Source organism: Sorex fumeus, unplaced genomic scaffold (genome assembly GCF_029834395.1).
Source record: "Sorex fumeus unplaced genomic scaffold, SorFum_2.1 ptg000063l, whole genome shotgun sequence".
Taxonomy (NCBI): Eukaryota; Metazoa; Chordata; class Mammalia; order Eulipotyphla; family Soricidae; genus Sorex; species Sorex fumeus.
This window is the reverse complement of record NW_026606120.1, coordinates 29,318,978-29,328,113: the sequence shown is the minus strand read 5'-3', so window position 1 is coordinate 29,328,113 and position 9,136 is coordinate 29,318,978. Positions and strand designations below refer to the sequence as shown.

At 39.0% G+C, this 9,136-nt stretch overlaps 1 pseudogene; it reads left to right on the top strand.

The window, feature by feature from the left end:
* Positions 1 to 226: 226 nt before the first annotated feature.
* On the top strand, positions 227 to 2,778 carry LOC130035678 (N-acetyltransferase ESCO1-like; annotated as a pseudogene).
* The last annotated feature ends 6,358 nt before the right edge of the window (positions 2,779 to 9,136 follow it).

Here is a 9,136-nt window from a genome sequence, read left to right as displayed (position 1 = left end):
CATGAGTTATGGTTGCTGAAAGATCAGTTCTGTCTTGTGGGAAAAGAACTGGATGACAGAAACCTTACTTGAAGCAAACCAGTATTCTTGTTGAAAATGTATAGCAGCATCAGTTAAAGTTCATTCTTAAGACCTGCTTCTCAGTAATAATACTAGGCATTCAGCATTCCCACCTTCAAGGTCACGAAAATTCTCTCAAAACTACTCAGAAAAGGGGGACAAAGGAATGATGTCCATGCAGGAGAAATCAAAAGAAAATTCCTCCAATGTCACTAAGAAAAGAGAAGATAGAAATTTAGAAACAAAAATTGAAGAGTCTCAGAAAAATCTAGCCAAAAAATCAGGACCAAAGGAAGTTTTAAAATCACCAGTTAATTCTTCCAGTGAAAATAAAATAAATCGGCCCGAATTTGGAACATGCATGAGTACAAGATCAGCAAAGGCAGCATCCAGTGACAAAAAAGCTAACAACTCCATTAATAAAAATGTAACTGTAAATTCACAACAAGAATCTATGAAAAAGAAGAAATCATCTCAGAAAAAATCAGTGAATGAAACCTCCACATCGAATGAGCAGCTTAACCGAAGATCACAAAGACTACAACAATTAGCAGAGGTTTCAACAAGGACTCTGTGGAGTAGAGAAATTCAGGGCCCCGTACAAGCAGTTAAACAGAATTTTCCACTAACAAGAAAAGAGTACTGTAGTAATACTCAGAGTAAGACTAGCCCGCTCGAGTAAAGTAAAAACAAGTAAAAACCATGTGAAAAGGAAAGTACAGGAGAAGTCTGACTTTAAAGAGGATGGAAATCCAGTTCTTAATGAAATAAATTCACCAAAAGGAAAAAAAACGCAAAGTAGAGCACCAGGCAGCTGATACCAGCAGTTCTCAGTGCTTAAAAGGATCTGATGAAAAATGTCATCAGAAGAATTCTAGAAAAGAGGAAACAAAACCTGTGCCTGTAGCTTCTGAGATAAAAAGATCAAAAGTGGCTACTTCACTGATCTCTAAAAAGAGTGAAATGAAGAAGTCTGTTCATACACAAGTGATTACTACTGCAAAGTCCCCAAAACGTCCACAGCCATTAGTGCCTGAACAAAATGTCGATAACGAACTGGAGTAAGAAGGAAAGAACAAGCGAGGTAGCATTCTTCAACTATGTGAAGAAATTGCTGGTGAAATTGAGTCAGATACTGTAGAGGTGAGAAAGGAATCTTCACAAGTAGAAAGTGTAAATGAGGACCAGTGTACGGAAGTGAAGTTGAAAGAGACCGATGTTGAAGGGCAAACACTTCATCACCAGAAAACAAATCAGGATGTTCAGTGTAATCGTTTCTTTCCCAGTAGAAAAACAAAGCCTGTGAAATGTATACTAAATGGAATAAACAGCTTAACTAAAAAGAACTCTAACTGGACTAAAATTAAGCTATCAAAGTTTAATTCTGTGCAACAAAATAAGTTGGATTCTCAAGTTTCTCCCAAATTGGACTTATTACGAACCAGTTTTTCACTACCAGCTTTAGAAGTGCATCATCCAGTGACTCAGAGTACATTTTTAGGGTTAAAATCACATCTTGATAAAAACATGGCTTGTCAGCAGGAAGAAATGAAAAAACTTAATTCTGAAGAAGCTAAAATTAATGACACTGAAGTTGAAATTAATAAAACCACAAAAAGTGCTTCTGAAAATTGTGATTTGGATAATCAGATAAAACTTCCTGTCCCATCATTGGATAACCAGATGAAGCATTCTTCTGAATCAACACCAGATAAGAATTTCAGCCCGCATTTGGAATCTAAGCTTGAAAAGTGTACAGTGGAAAATTCTACCACAGTTGCAGCACTGCTCAGTCAAGCAAAAATTGATTCAAGAGACAGTACATTTGCAGGTTCAGTTCCCCAACAGCATAGTAGTATACTCTGTAACCAAACATCTAAGATCAGTGACAACAGAGAGAAGACACAAAATCATTCTTGGTCTGAGTGTAATTCCCGTTTGGAGTTAACAATTCCAAAGGAGTTGAAGCTAAAAGAAACAGAAAAAGTTGATGAAAAACAGTTGATCATAGATGCTGGACAAAAAAGATTTGGAGCACTATCTTGTAATGTTTGTGGCATGCTTTACACAACTTCAAATCCTGAAGATGAAACACAACATCTGCTCTTCCATAATCAGTTTATTAGTGCTGTAAAATATGTGGGCTGGAAAAAAGAAAGAATTCTGGCTGAATACCCAGGTGGCAGGATAATAATGGTCCTCCCTGAAGACCCAAAGTATGCTTTGAAAAAGGTCGACGAAATTAGAGAGATGGTTGATAATGATTTAGGTTTCCAACAGGCTCCGCTAATGTGCTATTCTAGAACTAAAACACTTCTCTTTATTTCTAATGACAAAAAAGTAGTTGGCTGTCTAATTGTGGAACATATCCAGTGGGGCTACAGAGTCATAGAAGAGAAACTTCCAGTTATAAGATCAGAAGAAGAAAAAGTCAGATTTGAAAGGCAAAAGGCCTGGTGCTGCTCAACATTGCCAGAACCTGCAATCTGTGGTATCAGCCGTATATGGGTATTCAGCATGATGCGACGCAAGAAAATTGCTTCTCGAATGATTGAATGCCTAAGGAGCAATTTTATATACGGCTCATACTTGAGTAAAGAAGAAATTGCTTTCTCAGATCCCACGCCTGATGGAAAACTGTTTGCAACACAGTACTGTGGCACTGGTCAGTTTTTGGTATATAATTTTATTAATGGACAAAATAATACCTAAAACAGATTCTTGTCTACAGTACTAGAAGATCTACTGAAGAGAAATGAGAGAAATGGGATTGGTTGCTGACTTTAACCAGGAACTAGAGCCATTTTTATTATAATGAACTCAGGACTGGCAACAGCCATAAGGTTGTTCCATTTTCATAAATTGGAAACAATGCAGTAATAGCTTATTGTTTTGTTTTTTAAAGAAGATATTTTATTATCTTTTACAGAAAAGCGATAGCTGGAGCGATAGCACAGCGGGTAGGGCGTTCGCCTTACACACGGCCAACATGGCCGACCCGAGTTCAATTCCTCCGCCCCTCTCGGAGAGCCCGGCAAGCTACCGAGAGTATTCGATATGCCAGACACAGTAACAACAAAGTCTCCAATGGAGATGTTACTGGGCCCGCTCGAGTAAATCGACGATCAACGGGAGGGCCTTTACCTTTACCTTTACAGAAATTTATGATTGATGTATTTTATCTATACTTATTTAGACATGTTTACATGCAGTGGATAATTGTTCATAGTGGACTGAAAACTAATGCAAGGACCATGGTCTCAGTTGATAAGTATATTTTGAAGTTCTTAATATGGAAATATACCAGTGTAGCTTGGTGTACTGTATTTTTTATATGAATCTGCTGATACCAGTTAGTTTTAAAAATGTATTTTCACAGAGCAGAAACCAGTGTTTTTGTTATTATTTAAGAAGAGACTCTGAAAGATACTTTGATGATGACCCTTTAAAAAAAAAGCAGAGTTCCAGGGACCAGAGAGGTAGTACAGCAGGTAGGGTGTTTGCCTTGCACATGACCACCCTGGGTTCAATCCCTGGCATCCCACCGAGTACCGTCAGGATTGATTCCTGGGTGCAGAGCCAGGAGTAACTCCTGAGCATTGCTAGGTGTGGCCCCCAAACCTCCCTACCACAATCCCCCCCAAAAAAAAGCACCACCCCGGGTACATGAAGAATTTGGGTATTGATTTTTTTCTTTCATCTCTTTTTTTAGGGACCTACTAATGGAGAGCTAGTGTTAAGTATCCCTTGAAGTTTATTATTTTAGTGTCATTTTTCTTTAAATGGCAACTTTGGCACACTTAGGCTATTTATATTTAGGCTATAAACCCCAAAGAGGTTTATAAACATATGGAATAGTCACAGCTAAACCTGAATAACTTGGTATCTGCGTTGTTATTGCTCAGAAATACTACACTGAGTATATACCCTTGGTACGGAACTTCATTTTGATACTTGTCTATCCTTCATAGTGCCCTCTACTTTTAAAGGGTTTATATGTTGAAAAACTGCTGTGGCCTTTTATGATATGTATATAATGTAGAATAAAATAATAAAATAATTAATAGCTTTTAAAAAAGTGAAAAAAAATTCATATGAACACTAGCACTAGCACTATCTTCTCATTGTTCCCCGATTTACTCGAGCGGGCACCAGTAACATGTCCATTGTGAGACTTGTTGTTACTGTTTCTGGCATATCGAATATGTCACGGTAGCTTGCCAGGCTTTGCTGTGTGGGTGGGATACTCTCGGCAGCTTGCCGGGCTCTCCGAGAGGGGTGGAGGAATCAAACTTGGGTCTGCTGCATGCAAGGCAAACGCCCTACCTGCTGTGCTATTGCTCCAGCCCATAATAGTAACATATATAAATTATAGTACCACTTTTATTATTCTCTATGTGGTTTATTGTAAATAGTACTGCTATATTTTTAAAAAATTTACATAGACATGAGAATATTCATTATATGTTTGTATGCCAGTGTGTGTATGTGCACACACTCGTGCACACATACGTGTGTATTGAACTCAGGCCTCACCAATGCATGTGAATAGTTCTACCTCTAGCTATATTCTTGATGTCCAGTGGTTCTATATTTAATTTGTTAAAGAAAAAATTATTTTGGCACTGTAACTTATAATACTGCTAATACTGCTACAAGTAATGTTTCAGGTATACATTCTTCCTATACCACATGCAGCACTAGAGTTCAAGCTTCCCTCCACCAGTCTCTCTCGGCTTCCTCTCACCACTGTATAATCCCCTTAATCAAACTCAGTTCTGTGAGCCAGCTCTCTGAGTTGGATTTTTTCTACTCTCTTACAATTTGCATTATACTCTGTATATGAGACGAGAGAGAACATTTGTTATCTGTCCTCCTTTGACTCAGTTCACTCTGAATAATACCCTCCAGTTCCATCTGTGTCATTGCAGTGAGTTATAGGAGTTAATGTTTCCTTAGAGCTGAGCAGTATTCTATTGTTTATGTATTTATCTACTCATGGATTATTGTGCACTCAGTTTCCAGATATTATTGTGAATAGTGCTGCAATAAACAAAGTGGTTCCACTTCTTGGCATCTACCCCAAGAGTACCCAAATGTTAATATTTCAAGGAGCGTTCATAGATCCACATGGTGACTGCATCAATTTACATTCCCGCCAACAGTATACATGGAGCCCCTTTCTCCACATCCTCACCAGAACTCATCACCTGTGTTTTGGGTGACAGTTCATTAATAAGAGTGGAAGGGGATATCTCATTTGGTTGATATATCATCTGATACATGTCTAGGAGAGGAGAACTCTAAAAGAGGTAGAAAAGATAAGGCTTGGATACTTCTTAATTATAGTAAAATGCAAAAAATTGTATTTAAAAATATGACTCGAAGAAATAATTATTAAGCAGGACCTAGAAATATAGAAAAGCAGCATATCTCTATGGCAAAAAAATAAATGTTATTTTCAGAAGAGAACCCTATAGCTGAGTTATCATTTCATAGAGACCATAAGTATGGTTCATGGACTTAATCAGTAATCTTAGCCATGGCTAGGGTGAGAGATGGAATTAAACCTACGAAGACTCTACCAGTTTGAAGTAAAGGGATAGAAGGAAGGCAGAGGCTCTTAGATTTCTTGGATTTGCTCAGTCTGAGCCATATATGACTGAATATGCTGTTTTCTTCCATGAAGGGATGGAACATCCTTGAAAGAATTCAGAGACAAGGGGATGCCCAATGCATCCCACAAAGGAGGAAGCATCTTTTCTGCATGGGTTCCACAGCAGAGTAGGTGTAGAGCGTCACTTGGGTGACCCTCATCTCCTGATCTGGAAGGGCACAGGCACCTCTCAGGACCCTGGGTGTGATGTTCCTAATCCAGTGAATCTGGACAGTGAAACAAGGAGGCAAAGAAGATTGCTCTTGAGTACTGAGATTTCATGAAATTTTCTGTCAGGTTACAGATTTGCTTGGAATCCTTCATCCCTGCCTTCACCTTTATTTCCCCATTTTGGAACAAAAATATGTAATCTCTGACAGTTCTACCATTATATTATCTCAGTATACGAATTGTTTTATTTCATAGCTTCAGTGTTAGGAATTTTGTCCAAGCACGCAGTATGATTTTTACCCCTTCCTACTTTAGAGCTTATTTTTCTTACCAGGTTTTGACATTAGTGTTGATGCTGGAAAGAGTTAAGACTTTCATGGATGGTTGGTTGGATAAATGTAATCTGTATGGGAGAAGAACACAATTTTGAGGCTAGGAGTAGAAAACCATGTAGTGGTTTGCATCCACTCCAAATACTTACCAGCCAGAACTTTAAACTATCTTAACTGAACCTTAGAATTTTGTTATATTCTAGTGATATGCATAATACCATTTGAAATTATTTAATTTTTTAATTTTATCAAAAAGTAAAATAAACAGTATAATTAAACATTGTAGATCAATAAATAGAAATTTGCTAGAGAATGAACTGAAATATCAGAAATGATTTCTTTGTGAGAAAGTTTTATATGGTTGAAAACCAAGCCTCTGTAATTCTGTGTAAAATGTTGAGTTAGATGTAGAGTTTTCCAGTTTTGTGAATTTAACTTTTCATTTTGGGTTTCATTTGCTGTAATATCCCTTTGTCATTTTTCAAAGTAGTTATTTTGAGCTTAGTTATTTTGTTCATCTCCAATTAAATATGTAAAAAGTGATACCTGATGGCTTTCAACTAAACAATAAATTTCAATAAGTGAAATATTTTTCATTAGATAATGGCATTTTGGGCCATAATTAGTACTTCTTTAAAAAGTGTGTCAGAGCTCAAGGTAATACCAACTCCATCAAGGAAAGAATTTTCAGGTTTGCACTAAGAACTGTAATTTTTTAAAAAGAAGCAGTGATACTGTAGTACAAGAACAAAATACATAAACATTTTATCCAGGGGCTTAGCTAGTGATACTCCTGCTCTCTGTTTACTAAGTGACTTAAAATCGATTCAGTCCTCTCAGTGACTATGCAAAGCACTGCACTGAGGGGCTCACTGTGATGTGTTTGTAGTTTCTGTGGGGCACGGGGAAGTCAGTGTGTGGACTGTGTAGATCTGTGTGTGGGTTTGTGTTGGTCTGTGATCTTGGAGAGATGTATCTGTATGAGTCTCCTGTGGGAGAAACTTTGCACTGTCTATGCACAAAATTTCTGACTAGCCGAGGTCTTTGTGGGACTGTGGGAGATCTCTGTATGGAAATCCGTATGAGTAATCTTTATGGTGCTGAGTCAGAAATCTATGCCTGTGTCTGTGAGTCTGAATTGGGAATCTCAGTGGGATTTGCTAGTGGTTTCAGCCTGAGGCTGTCAGGGGTCTCTTCCTGGGAATGTTGGAGGGTCAGACCATCTCCTATAGGGGGATTCCACAGCTCTGGTCAGCCAGGGATGTGGGGCCAATATAGGATTCGCTAGATGTGAGATATAGAACTGCTCCCACACTTGGACTGATCCCTCAGCTAGTGATACTTGCTCAATTATCTGCTGAAATATCACATGCAGGAACTTTCCAGAAGAAAAATATATTCTTTTTATATATATAAAAAATTATGCCTCCCTGTATTATCTGTGGACATCTGAACAAAGCAAACCTGGGCCAGCAATAGTGCTGTATGCCATCCTGCCCTGTCCCATCATTGAACAGGTCACTTCTAGCCTGTTTGCAAAAAATCCGCTCTGAGGTCTTCTTTCTTCTATATTTGGGGTGAACAGTATGGAAATCATGCAAGACCAACATGAACCTACAGGCCTGTTTGATGGCCTTTGAGTCCTACTGCCCCTGGGAGTCACTTTTGAGGTTCAATAAAAGTCATTAAGAATGGAAGTTCTTCCTTGTCTTCCCATTGCTCTCTGGCTTAATTGTGATACCCAGAGACATACAGTATAATCCTCCCAGCTTGAAGGTTTTTCTTGTGGGGCCTTTGTGAGGAGCTGAGTAACTAATCATGTCTGAGTTCTGGATGTGGACAGGGAGAAGCATCTAGGGACCTTTCTGAGCCTCTGGGACCTTAAAATTGTCTTTCTTTGTCAAAGAAACATGACAGAACTGGGTTCATCTTTTTTCACTACTTTGGGCACCTGTGTCACTTTGCCTCCTTCCTCCACTTCTCACTAGACCCAGTGACCCAAGATACCCGTGAACAGCACCCAGTCACTATCCCCCTTCATTCTCCAGAAAGGACGGTCATTCCTCCAGGGTGGGTGAAGAAAACACCTAGATCCTCCCTATACTTCCAATGCTGCATGCCCTTAGACAAACACACACACACACACACACACACACACACTTACACACATGTATACACACATATACACACATTCTTTCATTGACAGGTGAAAAAGTGCCCCTGCAGCCTGTGTCATCTTTTCTTCCCAGTGAAGTCGGGTCAGATTGTTCCACCTCTGGCCACTGGGTCACTGGGTCTACTTGTGTGACAAGTAAAACTATCTCATAATTTTGGAGTCTCTGGGATATTTTTTGAATGAAAACCCTAGAGACGGAGAAGATTATGATAGAGCCTGAGGAAAGATGAACCGTTTCCTGGAGGGTTCTTTTGACTTTTGCTCAGGGTGACAAGTCCTCATGCCATCCTTCGTTTATGTAGGGACAGTGTGAAGGTGCCGTGAGGGAGTAGGATGAGGTTGGTTTGCTGATATCAGCATCTCCCCAGGATTCGAGACATTTGAAGTCAAAAAAAGATAGCTGGGAATAAAAGACAAAAACTACCAACTCTCAAAAACAGAACAAAGCTTAACACAAAAAAACAAGTTTATTTTAGGAAGCAGTATTCTGGGATGACTGTTAGAACAGGCGAGATGTATTAATGTAGGAATATACTGCTTTCTCTGAACATACTGAACGGCTTCCTGGCAAAGTAGCTTTATCTTGGCCAATGCGGGAGGATGATGATCTTGTTGAACAAGTCATAATTTTCTTAACATAGCTCATTGAGAGATTCATAGACTAGTCAGAAGTTCCAGAATTCCTGGAAATTTGCTGGCTGTGTCCAGCTGTGGATCCTAGCTCCCAGGGTGGCAGGACCC